At 41.5% G+C, this 22,059-nt stretch overlaps 1 pseudogene across 1 annotated transcript; it reads right to left on the reverse strand.

The window, feature by feature from the left end:
- Window positions 1-397: 397 nt before the first annotated feature.
- On the reverse strand, window positions 398-21,591 carry LOC309629518 (thioredoxin, mitochondrial pseudogene; annotated as a pseudogene). The gene is made up of 3 exons: window positions 21,397-21,591; window positions 17,661-17,795; window positions 398-1,941 (listed from the first exon to the last, which is right to left on the reverse strand). The product of its transcript is annotated as a thioredoxin, mitochondrial pseudogene (transcript).
- Window positions 21,592-22,059: the final 468 nt, after the last annotated feature.

Consider the following 22,059-nt stretch of genomic DNA (forward strand, 5'->3'; position numbering starts at 1 on the left):
TCTCCTTAGTGCGGTTCTTAGTTCTCTCTTAGTTCTCTTGCCTTAGTGCAGTTACAATTTATTACAATTGATGAACCAATATTCATATAGCATTACTAACTAAAGTCCATAGTTTGCATTAGGATTCGCTCTTTGTGTTATACAGTTCCGTAGGTTTTGACAAATAATGTCATGTATCCATCAATACGGTATCCTACAGAATAGTTTCACTGCCTTAAATATCTCCTGTGTTTCACCTAATCATCACTTCCTCACCCCGCCTTGACCCTTGACCCCTGACTATCACATCTTTTTACTTTCTTTCCCAGAATGTCATATAGTTGGAGTCATTCAGTATGCAGCCTTTTCAGATTGGCTTCTTTTATTTAGCAATATGCACTTAAGGTTCCTTCGTGTCTTTTCATGGCTTGATAACTCATTTCTTTTTTTTTTTTAATATCCTCTTTTTTTTAGAAGAAGAAATTACAAATAACAAAACATTAGCAAAATGAGTAGAAAGTACAACGACTTCTCATATACTCCCCCTGCCCTCACACATGCATAGCCTTCCCCATCATCAACATCCCACACCAGAGTGGTACATTTGTTACAATAAATGGACCTACATTGACACATCGTTATCACCAACGACCTGGATTGTATTAGGGTCCGCTGTTGGTACTGTATTCTATGGGTTGTTTTTTTTTGGTAATTAATTAATTAATTAATTTATGGCTGTGTTGGGTCTTCGTTTCTGTGCGAGGGCTTTCTCTAGTTGTGGCAAGCGGGGGCCACTCTTCATCGCGGTGCGCGGGCCTCTCACTATCGCGGCCTCTCTTGTTGCGGAGCACAGGCTCCAGACGCGCAGGCTCAGTAATTGTGGCTCACGGGCCCAGTTGCTCCGCGGCATGTGGGATCTTCCCAGACCAGGGCTCAAACCCGTGTCCCCTGCATTAGCAGGCAGATTCTCAACCACTGCGCCACCAGGGAAGCCCTGGGTTTCTTTTTTGCTTCTTCTGTTTTGTTTTTTTTTGTTTTTTTTTTGTTTTTTTTTTTACAAAACAGCAGCAGGAAAGAAAAATGCAGGAGGCAGATGAGCCAGGCACCGGGGTTCAGATCAGAAGGGAGCAGGGAGACCAAGCTGTTACTGCAGGCTGGCCCCGGGACTCTGTCCCAGCATCCTGGGAGCACGGCAACAAGCCCTAGAAGGAGCAGAGAGTGGGTGAGGAGATGGCTGTCCCAGCTCGGTGGCGGCACCGCTCCTTGGGCGGCCACCCTGGCGGTCAGCCAGGTTGGGAGCACTTGAGGCTCCTGTGTTTGGAGGCCTGGTCTCCAAAGCACGGACCCACAGGGGCCAGGCAGAGGGAGGAGGTAGGAAGGGCCGGCACAGAAGGGCTATGAGTTCTATCTGGGTCCCCCGGGACCACGGGGCCCAGGTGGGCAGGGGCAGTCAGGACGCTTCCCTGCTTGTCAGACAATCAGCTTCTTCAGGAAGGCCTCCAGCTGGTCCTCATCCTTGATGCCCACAAACTTGTCCACCACATCCCCATTCTTGATGGCCAGCACGGTGGGCACAGCTGATACCTCATACTCTATGGCGAGGTCTGTGTGGTCATCAATATCCGCCTTGGCCATCACCACCTTTCCATGCTGCTTGGCCACCACCTTCTCTAACCTTGGCCCCAGGATCTTGCAGGGACCACATCACTGTGCATGGAAATCCACAACCACTGGTGTCTCACTGTTGACAACTCAGTCTTGAAAGTCTGGTCCATCCTGGATGTTAAAGGTCATTGTACAGACTCTGGTGGTGTATATTGACTCGGCTTGGCTGGGTGTTACTGTCAGGTTATTAGGACTGCGCTGTGGGGTCTGCAGGGCCCTGGAGGCAAGGGGCGCCCACTGACTCTGAGAGGGCTTCCTGCAGATTATGGAGGCCAGGAACCTCCCCAGGAGAAGTCGCTAAGCCATCTCCCTGCAGCGAGAGCAGAGGGGTGCACAGCGCGGCCCTCCCCACCGGTCAAGGGCACTTCTGTTCCCTATTCATTTCTTTACTCACTGCCTGCCATCCAGCTTGCACACATCCCCAGTCACCCAGTTGCCGCAGCCAATGGTATTTGTAGCTTTCCTGCCCCATGGACAACACTGGACAATTGCGAATGGAGCATCTACTGGCCAGGTACTGTGCTAGGTGCTCTGCTCCAGAAATGAGAAGCAGATGTGATCCCTACCCTCATGGGACTCACGTGATCAGTCATTCCTAATTAATACTCAGGTCCCTTGATTGCCACTGCTCCCTTTGGCAGGTTTACTTAAATGCCACTTAAATCTCCCTATTTTTGAAGACCTCTTCTTTCCTTCCCTTCCTTCTCTTCCTTCCTTCTTGCTTTCCTTCTTCCCCTCCTTCCTTCCTTCTTTCCTTCCTTCCTTTCTTCCTTTCCTTATTATACATGTCTTCTCAAGGCAATCACTTCTATACCTACAGCTTCAATTACTTTGTGTATACTCTAATGACAACACAATTTTAAATGTTGTTTTCATTTACCAGTTTTTTTGTTTTTTTGTTTTTTTTTTTGGTTTATTCCTAGGTATTTTATTCTTTTTGTTGCAATGGTAAATGGGAGTGTTTCCATAATTTCTCTTTCAGATTTTTCATCATTAGTGTATAGGAATGCAAGAGATTTCTGTGCATTCATTTTGTATCCTGCAACGTTACCATATTCATTAATTAGCTCTAGCAGTTTTCTGGTGGCAGTTTTAGGATTCTCTATGTATAGCATCATGTCTTCCGCAAACAGTGACAGTTTTACTTCTTCTTTTCCAATTTGTATTCCTTTTATTTCTTTTTCTTCTCTGATTGCCGTGGTTAGGACTTCCAGAACTATGTTGAATAATAGTGGTGAGAGTGGACATCCTTGTCTCATTCCTGATCTTAGAGGAAATGCTTTCAGTTTTTCACCATTGAGAATGATGTTTGCTGTGGGTTTGTCATATATGGCCTTTATTATGTTGAGGTAGGTTCCCTCTATGCCCACTTTCTGGAGAGTTTTTATCATAAATGGGTGTTGAATTTTGTCAAAAGCTTTTTCTGCATCTATTGAGATGATCATATGGTTTTTCTTCTTCAATTTGTTAATATGGTGTATGACATTGATTGATTTGCATATATTGAAGAATCCTTGCATCCCTGGGATAAATCCCACTTGATTGTGGTGTATGACCCTTTTAATGTGTTGTTGGATTCTGTTTGCTAGTATTTGGTTGAGGATTTTTGCATCTATATTCATCAGTGATATTGGTCTGTCATTTTCTTTTTTTGTAGTGTCTTTGTCTGGTTTTGGTATCAGGGTGATGGTGGCCTCATAGAACGAGTTTGGGAGTGTTCCTTCCTCTGCAATTTTTTGGAAGAGTTTGAGAAGGATAGGTGTTAGCTCTTCTCTAGATGTTTGATAGAATTCACCTGTGAAGCCATCTGGTCCTGGACTTTTGTTTGTTGGAAGATTTTTAATCACAGTTTCAATTTCATTACTTGTGATTGGTCTGTTCATATTTTCTGTTTCTTCCTGGTTCAGTCTTGGAAGGTTATAACTTTCTAAAAATTTGTCCATTTCTTCCAAGTTGTCCATTTTATTGGCATAAAGTTGCTTGTAGTAGTCTCTTAGGATGCTTTGTATTTCTGCGGTGCCTGTTGTAACTTCTCCTTTTTCATTTCTGATTTTATTGATTTGAGTCCTCTCCCTATTTTTCTTGATGAGTCTGGCTAATGGCTTATCAATTTTGTTTATCTTCTCAAAGAACCAGCTTTTAGTTGTATTGATCTTTGCTATTGTTTTCTTTGTTTCTATTTCATTTATTTCTGCTCTGATCTTTATGATTTCTTTCCTTCTGCTAACTTTGGGTTTTGTTTGTTATTCTTTCTCTAGTTTCTTTAGGTGTAAGGTTAGATTGTTTACTTGAGATTTTTCTTGTTTCTTGAGGTAGGCTTGTATAGCTATAAACTTCCTTTTTAGAACTGCTTTCGCTGCATCCCATAGGCTTTGGGTCGTCGTGTTTTTATTGTCATTTGTCTCTAGGTATTTTTTGATTTCCTCTTTGATTTCTTCAGTGATCTCTTGGTCATTTAGTAACGTATTGTTTAGCCTCCATGTGTTTGTCTTTTTTACGTTTTTTTCCCTGTAATTCATTTCTAATCTCATAGCGTTGTGGTCAGAAAAGATGCTTGATATGATTTCAATTTTTTTAAATTTACTGAGGCTTGATTTGTGACCCAAATTGTGATCTATCCTGGAGAATGTTCCGTGCGCACTTGAGAAGAACGTGTAATCTGCTGTTTTTGGATGGAATGTCCTATATATATCAATTAAATCTATCTGGTCTATTGTGTCATTTAAAGCTTCTGTTTCCTTATTTATTTTCATTTTGGATGATTTGTCCATTGGTGTAAGTGAGGTGTTAAAGTCCCCCACTATGATTGTGTTACTGTCAATTTCCTCTTTTATAGCTGTTAGCAGTTGCCTTATGTATTGAGGTGCTCCTGTGTTGGGTGCATATATATTTATAATTGTTATATCTTCTTCTTGGATTGATCCCTTGATCATTATGTAGTGTCCTTCCTCGTCTCTTGTAACATTCTTTATTTTAAAGTCTATTTTATCTGATATGAGTATAGCTACTCCAGCTTTCTTTTGATTTCCATTTGCATGGAATATCTTTTTCCATCCCCTCACTTTCAGTCTGTATGTGTCCCTAGGTCTAAAGTGGGTCTCTTGTAGACAGCATATATATGGGTCTTGTTTTTGTATCCATTCAGCCAGTCTATGTCTTTTGGTTGGGGCATTTAATCCATTCACGTTTAAGGTAATTATCAATATGGATGTTCCTATGACCATTTTCTTAATTGTTTTGGGTTTGTTTTTGTAGGTCCTTTTCTTCTCTTGTGTTTCCCACTTAGAGAAGTTCCTTTAGCATTTGTTGTAGAGCCGGTTTGGTGGTGCTGAATTCTCTTAGCTTTTGCTTGTCTCTAAAGCTTTTGATTTCTCCATCAAATCTAAATGAGATCCTTGCCGGGTAGAGTAATCTTGGTTGTAGGTTCTTCCCTTTCATCACTTTAAGTATATCATGCCACTCCCTTCTGGCTTGCAGAGTTTCTGCTGAGAAATCAGCTGTTAACCTTATGGGAGTTCCCTTGTATGTTATTTGTCGTTTTTCCCATGCTGCTTTCAATAATTTTTCTTTGTCTGTAATTTTTGCCACTTTGATTACTATGTGTGTCAGCGTGTTTCTCCTTGGGTTTATCCTGTATGGGACTCTCTGCGCTTCCTGGACTTGGGTGGCTATTTCCTTTCCCATGTTAGGGAAGTTTTCGACTATAATCTCTTCAAATATTTTCTCTGGTCCTTTCTCTCTCTCTTCTCCTTCTGGGACCCCTATAATGCGAATGTTGTTGCGTTTAATGTTGTCCCAGAGGTCTCTTAGGCTGTCTTCACTTCTTTTCATTCTTTTTTCTTTAGTCTGTTCCACAGCAGTGAATTCCACCATTCTGTCTTCCAGGTCACTTATCCGTTCTTCTGCCTCAGTTATTGTGCTATTGATTCCTTCTAGTGTAGTTTTCATTTCAGTTATTGTATTGTTCATCTCTGTTTGTTTTTTCTTTAATTCTTCTAGATCTTTGTTAAACATTTCTTGCATCTTCTCGATCTTTGCCTCCATTCTTTTTCCGAGGTCCTGGATCATCTTCACTATCATTATTCTGAATTCTTTTTCTGGAAGGTTTTCTATCTCCACTTCATTTAGTTGTTTTTCTGGGGTTTTATCTTGTTTCTTCATCTGGTACATAGCCCTCTGCCTTTTCATCTTTCCTACCATTCTGTGAATGTGGTTTTTGTTCCACAGGCTGCAGGATTGTAGTTCTTCTTGCTTCTGCTGTCTGCCCTCTAAACGTAATTTTAATAGAGCTGATGCACTGTCCCTGCAATATAATGACTGATAATTTCTACATTTGAACATTTTTTCTACCCAGAGGATTAACTTATTGAGAATTTTATTAAAATAATACTTGGGCTGGTTGTAATTTTGCAAGGCATCATTTCTTAAATAAAAAATGTAATTGTAGCTTTTGCTAAGCTCCACAGGGGCAGAGATTTGGGTCTCTTGTATTCACCATTGTTTTCTCCAGAGGCTAGACCAGTGCCTGTTACATGGCAGGCCCTCAAATATTCATTGAATAAATGGATGAATAGGTGATGGATGTTGAAAGCTGATAGCCTAATAACAGAAGGAAACAAAGATGATGCTTATTATTATGTGAACACACTCACTACTTTAGTTTGACTATATTTATGACTTTACAGGGAAAAAGATGCAAAATTTCTGCCCTTAGGAAGATAATGCATATAAATAACTAACGAGCATGAGAATAGTCATAAAACACAACCAATAAACTTAAAGGTAAGGTCTTAGTTTTTGAGGGCAAAAACTGTTTTTCTCCTCTTTTATTTCTCAAGGATCTTCTGACTTAGAAATGCCTAATATCGGCTCTGTACACAGAAGGTTCTCAAATAAGTATGCAAAGGGTAAATATTGTTTCAACACAGTTTACCTGGAATTAGAATTTAATTCATTGCAAATCAACACATTCTTTGCAGCATTTTTGCTTGTTGGAAATAAGCTCTGAATCAGGAAGTGTATGGGTGGGGCAGCAGCATATTTGTCTTGGTGTTCTCAGTGCATGTCACCTGGGATAGGACTTGGTCATGTTGCATGAATAAATCCTGTGAAGAAGAGTTGAGGGCATTAAGAATGACTAACTTGGAGACGGAGAAGTCTTTGGGGAGCTGGCAAGATTGCTGTCTTTGGATATTGGAAGGCCTAACCTGTAGCAGAAGGAGAGCCAAATGAATACACTATGTGGGTGCTTCCAATAGGCAGATTTTTATTTGTCACATGTCAGCAGAGGAACAACACCATCTTAAAACCAAAACCTGGAAGAGAAAAAAGTTGCATTCCTTTTCTGGTTTTATTTTTTTCCAGGACATCTTTATGGTATACCTCCTTCCCCCCTATTATTTATTCCCTTATTTTCTCCAGGGTTCACTATATGAGTTCCCTGATTCAGCAGGATCAGAAAACTCCAGGTTTCTATCAGCATATCTACTTTCTGGGGAATGATGATTCTCTCTGGGCCATTACATGCATAATTCAAGGCTTAGGATTCCATGGCTACAGTCAGTTAAGAGCAATATATGGTTCTACCTTTGCCCATAAAAATGAGATCTAAGACCTGAGGTAAAGCATAAATCAATTTTGGGACTACTTAAACCTCCACAGCATTGCTCCTGATGAGTGTCATATTGCTAAGGACTCCTCACAAATCAGCATGAAAAATTAGTCTCTATAGACAGTGCTGTGTCTGTTGCCCTTGGTATTATTTGTGTATTACCTTATTGTTAACATGCATGGTATCTTGGATTAAATATATTAGTTTTACCTGGATTTTTGTTTGGATGATAAAATCTCAGTTATTGGGCTATTACACATCAATCTTTTCTCTTTTAAATTCAGACCTCATCCCTTGTTTGGAAAATGCAAGTAGTTTAAGAGAAGTGTTATGACTTAGAGAGACAGACCCAGAACAGGAATAGAAAGTGTCCCAACCTGAAGTCTGCTTCAGAATCCTTATATACTCTTAGGTAAATTGCCCAACTTCTTAGTATCTCATTTTTCTACCCATAAAATAATGTTAACAAGGGAAATTTACCATATTCTTCCTGTTGAAGAATGAGGTATGCTTCAAGATTCTTGGCATGTAAATATTAAATTGTCCCTGAAAAGAAATAGTGTAAAGATGACTAACTTTGAGTCACTGTCATATTGTTTTTCATTTTTGTTTTAAATCTTTATTCATACTTCTAGCTTTCTTTACAAATAGGGCTGTGTGGGACCTGGCTTTGGGGCACTCAGTGGCTGATGTTTACAGAGTGAATCATGGTGAGGAAGCAGGAGTCACCATGGTGAACTTGTCCAAGAAGGGAGAGAGCTGGGATGGACATGTGTTAGTTTGAGGGATGACCCCCCAAATTGCCAGCAAATCAGCTACAGCAGCCCATCAGTTCAACAATGCCTCACTACCTTGGTGTGGTAGAAAGGTCAGTGCTGAGAAGCTTGGGTTCATTCTTGCTCAACTACTAACTGGCAATAACCCTGAACAAGTCACTTACCCTTTCTGAGCTTCAGTTTCTTTGTAAGTCCAGGGGGATTGGGCTAGATCTATACTGTCCAAAAACAGTAGCTGACAGCCACATGGGGCTATTGAGCACTTGAAATGTGGCTAATGCAATTGATGAGGAGCCGACATTTTAATTTAATTTAAATGAATTTGAATTTAAATTTAAAAACGGGAGCAGTGTAAAATATTTTTCTCTTAAACACAACGTTATAACTTTGGTAGGACTGCATTTCACTTAAATGGTTGAAAATGTAGCGTCCTTATTGGGATATGTTGTAAATGTAAACTACACCATATATCAAAGGCAATATGAAAAAGAGTGTAAAATATCTCATGAATAGTTTTCTGTATTGGTTACATGCTGAAATGATAATGTTTTGAATATATTAGGTTAAATAAAATATCTTACTTTAAAAATTTCACCTGTCTCTTTTTTACTTTTTATAATGTGACTGACTACTAGAAAAATTTGAATTACATATAAAGCTCACTTTTGGATAGTGCTTGGCTAGATGATCTCAATTACATCTTCCAACAATAAAGCCTATTGTTCTAGGTAGCTATTGTGAAATTTCAGCTCTGAGGGGCTTTGAGCACGAATTTTAAAGTAGAGAGTGTGACCGCCCCTCCCGGGAGCCGGTGCAGCCCGACACTGCCAGGGTCCCATGACCCGGGGACAACTTTCCTGGGAGAACGCACGGCGCGCCTCAGGCTGGTGCAACGTCACGCCGGCCTCTGCCGCTGCAGGCTCACCCCGCCTCCTCTGTACCCCTCCCTCCCCCCGGCCTGAGTGAGCCAGAGCCCCCGAAGCAGCTGCTCCTTTAACCCCGTTCTGTCTGGGCAGGGAACAGACACCCTCAGGCGACCTACACGCAGAGGCGGGTCCAAATACAAAGCTGAACCCCGGGAGCTGTGCGAACAAAGAAGAGAAAGGGAAATCTCACCCAGCAGCCTCAGAAGCAGCGGATTAAAACTCCACAAACAACTTGATGTGCCTGCATCTGTTGAATACCTGAATAGACAATGAATCATCCCAAATTCAGGAGGTGGACTTTGGGAGCAGGATATATTAATTTTTCCCCTTTTCCTTTTTTTGTGAGTGTATATGTATATGCTTCTGGGTGAGATTTTGTCTGTATAGCTTTGCTTTATAATAGCTTTATTTTACGTCACTATATTATATCCTCTTTCTTTCTTTCTTTCTATTTTTTCTCCCTTTTACTCTGAGCCGTGTGGATGAAAGGCTCTTGGTGCTCCAGCCAGGCATCAGGGCCATGCCTCTGAGGTGGGAGAGCCAACTTCAGGACACTGGTCCACAAGAGACCTCCCAGCTCCACGTAATACCAAATGGCAAAAATCTCTCAGAGATCTCCATCTCAACATCAAGACCCAGCTTCACTCAACGACCAGCAAGCTACAGCGCTGGACACCCTATGCCAAACAACTAGCAAGACAGGAACACAGCCCCATCCATTAGCAGAGAGGCTGCCTAAAATCATAATAAGGCCACAGACACCCCAAAATACACCACCAGACATGGATGTGCCCACCAGAAAGACAAGATCCAGCCTCATCCACCAGAACTCAGGCACTAGTTCCCTCCACCAGGAAGCCTACACAACCCACTGAACCAACCTTAGCCACTGGGGACAGATACCAAAAACAACGGGAACTACGAACCTGCAGCCTGTGAAAAGGAGACCCCAAACACAGTAAGATAAGCAAAATGAGACGACAGAAAAACACACAGCAGATGAAGGAGCAGGGTCAAAACACACCAGACCTAATAAATGAAGAGGAAATAGGTAGTCTACCTGAAAAATAATTCAGAATAATGATAGTAAGGATGATCCAAAATCTTGGAAATAGAATAGACAAAATGCAAGAAACATTTAACAAGGACGTAGAAGAACTAAAGAGGAACCAAGCAACGATGAAAAACACAATAAATGAAATTAAAAATACTCTAGATGGGATCAATAGCAGAATAACTGAGGCAGAAGAACGGATAAGGGACCTGGAAGATAAAATGGTGGAAATAACTACTGCAGAGCAGGATAAAGAAAAAAGAATGAAAAGAACTGAGGACAGTCTCAGAGACCTCTGGGACAACATTAAACGTACCAACATTCGAATTATAGGGGTCCCAGAAAAAGAAGAGAAAAAGAAAGGGACTGAGAAAATATTTGAAGAGATTATAGTTGAAAACTTCCCTAATATGGGAAAGGAAATAGTTAATCAAGTCCTGGAAGCACAGAGAGGCCCATACAGGATAAATCCAAGGAGAAACACGCCAAGACACATATTAATCAAACTGTCAAAAATTAATATAAAGAAAACATATTAAAAGCAGCAAGGGAAAAACAAAAAATAACACACAAGGGAATCCCCATAAGGTTAACATCTGATCTTTCAGCAGAAACTCTGCAAGCCAGAAGGGAGTGGCAGGATATACTTAAAGTCATGAAGGAGAAAAACCTACAACCAAGATTACTCTACCCAGCAAGGATCTCATTCAGATGTGATGGAGAAATTAAAACCTTTACAGACAAGCAAAAGCTGAGAGAGTTCAGCACCACCAAACCAGCTTTACAACAAATGCTAAAGGAACTTCTCTAGGCAAGAAAAACAAGAGAAGGAAAACACCTACAATAACAAACCCAAAACATTTAAGAAAATGGGAATAGGAACATACATATCGATAATTACCTTGAATATAAATGGATTAAATGCTCCCACCAAAAGACACAGACTGGCTGAATGGATACAAAAACAAGACCCATATATATGCTGTCTACAAGAGACCCACTTCAGACCTAGAGACACATATAGACTGAAAGTGAGGGGATGGAAAAAGATATTCCATGCAAATGGAAATCAAAAGAAAGCTGGAGTAGCAATTCTCATATCAGACAAAATAGACTTTAAAATAAAGACTATTACAAGAGACAAAGAAGGACACTATATAATGATCAAGGGATCGATCCAAGAGGAAGGTATAACAATTGTAAATATTTATGCACCCAACATAGGGGCACCTCAATACATAAGGCAAATACTAACAGCCATAAAAGGGGAAATTGACAGCAACACAATCATAGTAGGGGACTTTAACACCCCACTTTCACCAATGGACAGATCATCCAAAATGAAAGTAAATAAGGAAACACAAGCTTTAAATGATACATTATACAAGATGGACTTAATTGATATTTATAGGACATTCCACCCAAAAACAACAGAATACACATTTTTCTCAAGTGCTCATGGAACATTCTCCAGGATAGATCATATCTTGGGTCACAAATCAAGCCTTGGTAAATTTAAGAAAATTGAAATCGTATCAAGTATCTTTTCCGACCACAACGCTATGAGACTAGATATCAATTACAGGAAAAGATCTGTAAAAAATACAAACACATGGAGGCTACACAATACACTACTTAATAACGAAGTGATCACTGAAGAAATCAAAGGGGAAATCAAAAAATACCTAGAAACAAATGACAATGGAGACACGATGACCCAAAACCTATGGGACGCAGCAAAAGCAGTACTAAGAGGGAAGTTTATAGCAATACAAGCCTACCTCAAGAAACAGGAAACATCTCGAATAAACAACCTAACCTTGCACCTGAAGCAATTAGAGAAAGAAGAACAAAAAAACCCCAAAGCTAGCAGAAGGAAAGAAATCATAAAGATCAGATCAGAAATAAATGAAAAAGAAATGAAGGAAACAATAGCAAAAATCAATGAAACTAAAAGCTGGTTCTTTGAGAAGATAAACAAAATTGATAAACCATTAGCCAGACTCATCAAGAGAAAAAGGGAGAAGACTCAAATCAATAGAATTAGAGATGAAGAAGGAGAAGTAACCACTGACACTGCAGAAATACAAACGATCATGAGAGATTACTACAAGCAACTCTATGCCAATAAAATGGACAACCTGGAAGAAATGGACAGATTCTTAGAAATGCACAACCTGCCGAGACTGAACCAGGAAGAAATAGAAAATATGAACAGACCAATCACAAGCACTGAAATTGAAACTGTGATTAAAAACCTTCCAACAAACAAAAGACCAGGACCAGATGGCTTCACAGGTGAATTCTATCAAACATTCAGAGAAGAGCTAACACCTATCCTTCTCAAACTCTTCCAAAATATAGCAGAGGGAGGAACACTCCCAAACTCATTCTACAAGGCCACCATCACCCTGATACCAAAACCAGACAAAGATGTCACAAAGAAAGAAAACTACAGGCCAATATCACTGATGAACATAGATGCAAAAATCCTCAACAAAATACTAGCAAACAGAATGCAACAGCACGTTAAAAGGATCATACACCATGATCAAATGGGGTTTATCCCAGGAATGCAAGGATTCTTCAGTATACGCAAATCAATCAACGTGATACACCATATTAACAAATTGAAGGAGAAAAACCATATGATCATCTCAATAGATGCAGAGAAAGCTTTCGACAAAATTCAACACCCATTTATGATAAAAACTCTCCAGAAAGTAGGCATAGAGGGAACTTTCCTCAACATAATAAAGGCCATATATGACAAACCCACAGCCAACATTGTCCTCAATGGTGAAAAACTGAAACCATTTCCACTAAGATCAGGAACAAGACAAGGTTGCCCACTCTCACCACTATTATTCAACATAGTTTTGGAAGTGTTAGCCACAGCAATCAGAGAAGAAAAGGAAATAAAAGGAATCCAAATCGGAAAAGAAGAAGTAAAGCTGTCACTGTTTGCAGATGACATGACACTATACATAGAGAATCCTAAAGATGCTACCAGAAAACTACTACAGCTAATCAATGAATTTGGTAAAGTAGCAGGATACAAAATTAATGCACAGAAATCTCTTGCATTTCTATACACTAATGACGAAGAATCTGAAAGTGAAATTAAGAAAACACTCCCGTTTACCACTGCAACAAATAGAATAAAATATCTAGGAATAAACCTACCTAAGGAGACAAAAGACCTGTATGCAGAAAATTATAAGACACTGATGAAAGAAATTAAAGATGATACAAATAGATGGAGATATATACCATGTTCTTGGATTGGAAGAATCAACATTGTGAAAATGACTCCACTACCCAAAGCAATCTACAGATTCAATGCAATCCCTATCAAACTACCACTGGCATTTTTCACAGAACTAGAACAAAAAATTTCACAATTTGTATGGAAACACAAAAGACCCCGAATAGCCAAAGCAATCTTGAGAAAAATGGAGCTGGGGGAATCAGGCTCCCTGACTTCAGACTATACTACCAAGCTACAGTAATCAAGACAGTTTGGTACTGGCACAAAAACAGAAATATAGATCAATGGAACAGGATAGAAAGCCCAGAGATAAACCCACACACATATGGTCACCTTATCTTTGATAAAGGAGGCAAGCATATACAGTGGAGAAAAGACAGCCTCTTCAATAAGTGGTGCTGGGAAAATTGGACAGATACATGTAAAAGTGTGAAATTAGAACACTCCCTGACACCATGCACAAAAATAAACTCAAAATGGATTAAAGACCTAAGTGTAAGGCCAGACACCATCAAACTCTTAGAGGAAAACATAGGCAGAACACTCTATGACATACATCACAGCAAGATTCTTTTTGACCCAGCTTCTAGAGAAATGGAAATAAGAACACAAATAAACAAATGGGACCTAATGAAACTTAAAAGCTTTTGCACAGCAAAGGAAACCATAAACAAGACCAAAAGACAACCATCAGAATGGGAGAAAATATTTGCAAATGAAGCAACTGACAAAGGATTAATCTCCAAGATTTACAAGCAGCTCATGCAGCTCAATACCAAAAAAACGAACAACCCAATCCAAAAATGGGCAGAAGACCTAAATAGACATTTCTCCAAAGAAGATATACAGATTGCCAACAGACACATGAAAGAATGCTCAACATCATTAATCATTAGAGAAATGCAAATCAAAACTACAATGAGATCTCATCTCACACCGGTCAGAATGGCCACCATCAAAAAATCTAGAAACAATAAATGCTGAAGAGGGTGTGGAGGAAAGGGAACACTCTTGCACTGTTGGTGGGAATGTAACTTGATACAGCCACTATGGAGAACAGTATGGAGGTTCCTTAAAAAACTACAAATAGAACTACCATACGACCCAGCAATCCCACTACTGGGCATATACCCTGAGAAAACCATAGTTCAAAAAGAGTCATGTACCAAAGTGTTCATTGCAGCTCTATTTACAATAACCAGGACATGGAAGCAACCTAAGTGTCCATCATCGGATGAATGGATAAAGAAGATGTGGCACATATATACAATGGAATATTACTCAGCCATAAAAAGAAATGAAATGGAGGTATTTGTAATGAGGTGGATGGAGTTAGAGTCTGTCATACAGAGTGAAGTAAGTCAGGAAGAGAAAAACAAATACAGTATGCTAACACATATATATGGAATCTAAGGGGAAAAAAAAAAAGGCCATGAAGAACCTAGTGGCAAGACGGGAATAAAGACACAGACCTACTAGAGAATGGACTTGAGGATATGGGGAGGGGGAGGGGTGAGATGTGACAGGGTAAGAGAGTGTCATGGACATATATACACTATCAAATGTAAAATAGATAGCTAGTGGGAAGCAGCCGCATAGCACAGGGAGATCAGCTCAGTGCTTTGTGACCACCTAGAGGGGTGGGATGGGGAGGGTGGGAGGGAGGGAGATGCAAGAGGGAAGAGATATGGGAACATATGTATATATATAACTGATTCACTTTGTTATAAAGCAGAAACTAACACACCATTGTAAAGCAATTATACTTCAATAAAGATGTTTAAAAAAAAAAGAGACTGTGAATTATAAGGCCACTTGATAGCTGTGTGATTTTGGACAAGTTATTTAACCTCATTGGGCCTCAGTTTCCTCATCTGAGGAACAGAGATAAACACATCTACCTCACAGAGTTGATGAAAGGGTTAAATGATATAGTCTATGCAAGGTGCCAGGCAAAGTGCCTGTGACTATGTTGAAATAAATTCTCTCAAATCTTCTTGTCTCTTTGATTGTAATTTTTAATACCCATGAGGACCAAAAGAGGAAACCAGGAAATTGACTCAGAGAAGTTAGAAAAATTTCCAATAATACACAGTGGTATCAGGACTAACATTCAAATCCAGGTTTTTTCTGACCCCAGAGCTTATTCTCCTCATCACTATGAATAATCAATAATCAAACTAAAACTTGTGATGAATAAATATTGATCAAATAAAACTATTGTATGCCATACATTTCTTATCCTTGACACTTGGGATTGCCCCAATTCCTAAAGCAAGTTTTCTATAGACCTTGCCCTTTTTATGTTTCATCGTCCTGTCTGGGGACCTTTCTTGGGAGTTAGGGTGATGGGGTGGATATGAGGAGCCCATACCAAGTAAGACAACATTGACACCTGCTACGAAGTGTTTTTTCTCACCTGCGTCCTAGAAACGTCCATGGTCCACAGTGATACCCAGGAAGGGAGGGGGACATGTCTTCTTTCCCAAACAGTCTGAATTATGTCTTCCAACATACCTACTTCCTGAGAGCAGGAAGCTTCAAAAGCCTGGAATATATCTAATTAGAAAGACTGTGAGGGCAGAAGGGGAAGAGAAAAATGAGACATAAGCATGTCTGGCTAGAAAGTGGGCCAGTGGATCACATCAAGAATCAGACCTGAACATGGCTGATTCATGGTAACAAAGCTACATGTTTCCCATGACCGCCTAGCCCTCTGCTCACTTTGGGTCTTAATAAGACTGGTGCTTGTGCTAAAACCCTCATGTCCCGGTTTCCTCTTTTGGTCCTCATGGGTATTAAAAGTTACAATCAAAGAGACAAGAAGATCGAAGAGAATTTATTTCAACATGGTCACAGGCACTTTGCCTGGCACTTTGCATAGACTATTTCATTTAACCCTTTCATCAACTCTGTGAGGTAGATGTGTTTATCTCTGTTCCTCAGATGAGGAAACTGAGGCCCAATGAGGTTAAATAACTTGTCCAAAATCACACAGCTATCAAGTGGCCTTATAATTCACACTCTCTACTTTAAAATTCGTGCTCAAAGCCCCTCAGAGCTGAAATTTCACAATAGCTACCTAGAACAATAGGCTTTATTGTTGGAAGATGTAATTGAGATCATCTAGCCAAGCACTATCCAAAAGTGAGCTTTATAGGTAATCCAAATTTTTCTAGTAGTCACATTATAAAAAGTAAAAAAGAGACAGGTGAAATTTTTAAAGTAAGATATTTTATTTAACCTAATATATTAAAAATATTATCATTCCAGCATGTAACCAATACAGAAAACTATTCATGAGATATTTTACACTCTTTTTCATATTGTCTTTGAAATATGATGTAGTTTATATTTGCATCATATCCCAATAAGGACGCTACATTTTCAACCATTTAAGTGAAATGTAGTCCTACCAAAGTTAGGTGGATAGAGCCACCTCATTACTTGGCCAGGTTCCCATGGCCCCTCACCCCTACCTTTATTCCTGCACCTGTCACACATAGTTATTCCTTTATAGCTCTTGTCACTGATGGGAATATGAATGCCTCTGGCAGAGTGGTAAACTCCCAGGGACCCCATTCACACAGTAGCTGGTATGAATGGCACTGCCTAGAGGTGTGCCACATCTAGCCTGAGCAGCCCCTCCGTAGCGCAGGGACTCTGCCTGGGGATGGGGTGGAGTGGGTAGTTAGCGAATTGGCCCTGTACATTTTTTTCCTGGCATCTGGTACATGGTAGGTACTCAACAAATATTTTTTGAATTAATGACACGGGTCTTACAATTTATTTTAAGTTGAGTTGATCCATTTTCCTAATATGTGGATCTTTTCATCTAGACAATTATCTTATTATTATGAGATTCCTGCCCCCTCCATCTAGGAAAGTGCTTCAGCTTTAAAGGATTGATGTTATTGATGTTTCTTGTGCATCCAGCAGAACTTCTAGAGAGGTGAGCTCACTGTGGAGGAGCTGGGTGGGTTCAGGCTGCTTGGTGCCACTGGGGTCTTGACTGCTGCGGTGACTGGGCCTGCAGGACCCATTTGGTCCATGCTCCACCCACTTTCAATGCTGAGGAACAACTCAGTGACCTTCTGGCCTCATTTTCAATGTCACAGATATGGCTCTGGAAAAGAAACTGAGTTTATATTTTCAGCATATAATAGCATTGAGTTTGGGTCACAGCTGCAGCAAAATCAACCAGAAACAGATAAACAATATGTAAACAAAGTGGGGATGAATTTGATCCATTTTCCTAATTTGGAGTGTGGAGCTGGTTGGCGGGGCGGGGAGATTGTGGGTGGATTATCTGTCTTGGATTCTTCTGATTGCTTGAATTCATACTTCAGTGAGGAGAAATTTAGCCCAGAATGCTAACGGTACCAGGATGAAAAAGCCTCTCCAGTTCAGGTGGATAAACAGTCACGGGGCACTCACTGTGTGTCAGGCCTGGGGTGGCCGGGACAGTTACTTCCCCCCAGGTCCTTTCATTGCGCACTGCCAGCCTCACGTCCTAGGGGAGAAGAAAACATATCCTTTTTATGGTTTTGAAGAAACGGAGCTGCCCAGACCTGAGTTCACCTAATTTGCTTCTTCTTTTTTTAAAAATACATTTATTTATTTATTTTTGGCTGCATTGGGTCTTTGTTGCTGCACACGGGCTTTCTCTAGTTGCGGCGAGCAGGGGCTACTCTTCGTTGCAGTGCACAGGCTTCTCATTGTGGTGGCTTCTCTTGTTGCAGAGCACAGGGTCTAGGCACATGGGCTTCAGTAGTTGTGGCATGCGGGTTCAGTAGTTGTGACTCATGGGCTCTAGAGAGCAGGCTCAGTAGTTGTGGCTCACGGGCCTAGTTGCTCTGCGGCATGTGGGATCTTCCTGGACCAGGGCTCGAACCCGTGTCCCCTGCATTGGCCGGCAGATTCTTAACCACTGCACCACCAGGGAAGTCCCTGATCTACTTCTTGATTGTTAAAAAGGAACATAAAGACATGTAGGAAACCCTTTTTTCCTGACCAAGCCTGCTTTTCAAAATCTGTTGTGCTGCTGCAGACCCCAAAGTCACATATTTGGGTGTCAGGAACTGAATATGGAGTCTTCTTCTCTTGACATTCCTGCTGGGAAAATCCTATCCCCTTCTCTCTGCCCAGGTACCCCAGAGAGTTGTATGTCTCTGCCTGCCTAGAGAGAAGATCACACACATGGAGATGCAAAACAGGAAAATCCATTAATATATTTTAAAAATGCTTCCTGTGATAACAGAATTCATGTTGAGACAAGAAGCTTCACAAATCCTCAGCTTCCCAGAGGACAGAAAATATTTCATGCGGAAAATGGAAAGAAACCCAGTACCAAGTGTTAGGACATGAGGATATGGTTTTCTCTCAAATTTCCCAGGCAGTTTGTGCTGTTGTCTTACATGTGACCCCTCACTCTACCCATTTCACTTACTTCCCCGACAATGGAAGCAAAGCAGGGCACATACCAGGTTTGTGAAATCAAGCTTCTATAATTCTCTTTGTGAGGAGCAAATGGAAATAAATCGAGCTAATTAATATAAGGGTTTGTAAGAACTGACAGGCCGTGCTATAAAACACAATTTGGAAAAGGGGAAACAAATCTTTGCATTTGGTGCTTAGGATCCAGTCCAGGATTGTGACATGGGGTTTCCTCTTCAGCTTTCTTCTTTTTTCTTTTTAACTTGGCAGGGAAATGTGGCCTAGATATTTCAGCTTGGATGAACCAGATGGGGTGATCCATGGAGTTGCTGATCGTTTTTGCTCCATGTGGCTGCAAAGGCAGGCACATAATTGTGTGCTCTGGAAATAATCATGGTGTAACACGTCCTTTTAAAAGGGAGGTTGGTTTCCTTGCTGCCAAAATGACGGATGGCTGGTAATTTAACTTTGCCAATATTGGTAGATAGTTATTGGCTTTAATTTATGATTAATAATTGGCACAAAGAGAAAATTTGATTTTCTAGCCTATTTGCTCCTTCATAGATCCTTAGGCATTTAAAGTGGGTGAGTTGATGTGTACTGCTCTCTTCATCATCTTTCCACGTTTCCACGTGACTGGGTCAGGTTTTCTATCAAGGAGAGCAGAGAATAGGAATACTTACTTTAATATTCTGGTGAAACTTCTTCCATTTACTGAGTGGCTTAGAAATTGACTCTTTTTTTCAGAGAAAGATGACAGAAACTCAGCTCCATCTACCTTGAGCAAAAAAGTGAATTTATTGACTCATATAACAGGAAAATGCAGCCAGCAGTGGATTAGCTTCAGGCACAGCTAGATCTAGGGGTTCAAACATTATCAACCAGGCCACTTCCCTCTCTCTACCTTTTTGTCTGTCCTTGTCTGTTCTATAGGCAGGTTCCCTTCATGTGGTAGGCAAGATGGGTGACAGTAGCCCTAGGCCCATACTCTCCCGCTTAGCAACCCTGAGTGAAAATAGAACGTTTCTCTTCCATCGTCCTGACATTGCCCTCAGAGGAAGTGCTCATTTGCTGTGCTTGGGCCATGAGTTCATCTTTGAACTAGTCCTTGTGACCGGGGGTAGGTACACGTGAACTGGAGAGTCTGTCCAAGTGCTCATCCCTGTGGTGGAAATGGCAGGTCCTAACCCCAGAAAAAGTTCCTTTATGTCTAATTGGTTGTAATTCAGTCACGTGGCCAACCCTGAATCACACACCTGACCAAGGGGACGTGGTGCTCTGATTGGCCAGGCCTGAGTCACCTGTGTCAACTCTGGAGACAGAGACATAGGACAAGAACTGAGAGTGAAGGGGGGAGGGGGTGCCCCAAGGAAATTGGGGCACTGGCACAGGGAGAGCAGAGGTTGGCTAGCTGAAACAAAAACTATGAAGAGACTTCAATAACAGCTTGCACTTACTGTCTAAACCTTTGGAGGTTGGATTTGTTTTTTAGGTGACACTATATTGAAACCTAAGGAAACATAAGTTTACCCTGGTTACAAATCCCTATATTTAGAGAGTGTTTTTGATTTTACAGAGTTCTTCCCCCAATCCTAATAACAACCTCATGGAGTTTGTAACTATTCCCATGCTACAGGTGAGGAAACTAAGGTACAGAGAAGTTAACTAACCCCACACTACGCAACTAGCAACCAGAGGAGCCAGTGCTCAAACCCAGGCTGACCCTACAGCCCTTGCATTTTCCACCCTGCCCTGTGAGAGAGAAAGACGGCTCACGGAAAGCCATTCCAGTGTGAATAGGAGCAGGGCACAGATTCAACAGACAGTTCAGAGGAGCTGTTAGCAGTAGACTCTGGTGACTCACTGATGGTAGGTGGAGGCGGAGGTGGAGGTGAAGGAGAGGAGGTGACTCAGCCTGCAGCTTGGGTGGCGGGTGGGGTGATGCTGCTGCCATTAATTCAGATAGAGCTCACAGGCTGAGATGCCATTAATTCAGATAGAGCTCACAGGCTGAGATGCCATTAATTCAGATAGAGCTCACAGGCTGAGATGCCATTAATTCGGATAGAGCTCACAGGCTGAGATGCCACTAATTCAGATAGAGCTCACAGGTTGAGATGATCCCCAGCTTCTCAGGCGCAGCCCCCCTCCCCACTTCAGTTCTCGAGCCATTCCTGATGACACCCAAGAGATGACCACCTCCCTTTTCCCTATGCCCTCCCCTGTCTGGTGGGGCTCCTTCTTCTAGGCCTGGGATCCAGTGGTCTGGGCTAGATTTGGCTTTTACGGTGGTCTAGTGGTCTGGCCTGTATGTCTTCTCTCAAAGTTCTCCAGGACTCAGGCTCCTTTGCTGCCAAAGGGACCCTGAGAGTGAATCCTGGTGATTGGGTGGCCTGAGTTTCAGCACACAATAAGCTACCTCAGTTTCCCCTCCTTAGTCTTAGCACTCCAGCACTGCTTGAGGACCTGTCCAGTGGCTGAGCCTTGGTGTCCTACTCAACTCTTGCAATCCCCTTCTGTCTGATTTCCTGGCATGTTGGTTACGGCCATACCTCACATGGACAAATATCCCTCAGGGATGATCTGTCATCCTGACTCCTGGATATTGGCCACAGTGTGGATGTCCCAGAGCACTGCTCTGCTGGACTATCTACCTGGCCAGGGGCCACTGGGCTTACCTCTTCCAAGAGTCTTAGATGCTGCTTCCCCATGTTGGGGTCCCTGCCAGAGGTATTAGGTCTATTCCTGTTCCCTTTGCTGATCAGACTCTTCCCACCTTGGAGCTTTTGCCCTGGCTGCCCCACTGTCGGCAGTGCTCTGCTCCCAAGTCTGGTCAGCTTTTCCTTGCCATTCAGATTGAGCTTAAACGTCATGTTCCTATTCAATGTTGCCTGCCCTCTTCCCATCTCTTTCTAGATCCTCACGCCATTTCTTGTTCCTCATCACACTATATATTTGGAATTCTTTTATTTGGGTCTTTGCTTCTTATCTGTTTCCTCATTAGAATCAAAGCTCCTGGAAGGCAGGGATCTCCCCTCTTATGCTCACTGTTATATTGGAAGACCTGGAACAGGCCCTGTGATACAGGAGGTGCTCAAGGAACTACTTATGGAATGTTACTGAATGATTCTTGACTGCTGAGCTTATATCATGTCTGGTCTATACCAGTGGGAGAAGATGCGATGGATTTTGTGCAGGCCGAATTGGAGGACTGTCCACTTGGAGCTGTCTAATGCTCTCTGCCGGGAACTGTCCACCTGGTCTGTCAGGCAGACTCCTAGATTCAGCTTGGAATTGCCCTCTCACAAACCTTCCCTTGCCCTGACTCCCAAAGCAGCACT

This window comes from Balaenoptera borealis (genome assembly GCF_965194805.1).
Source record: "Balaenoptera borealis genome assembly, chromosome: 5".
NCBI classification, from domain to species: Eukaryota; Metazoa; Chordata; class Mammalia; order Artiodactyla; family Balaenopteridae; genus Balaenoptera; species Balaenoptera borealis.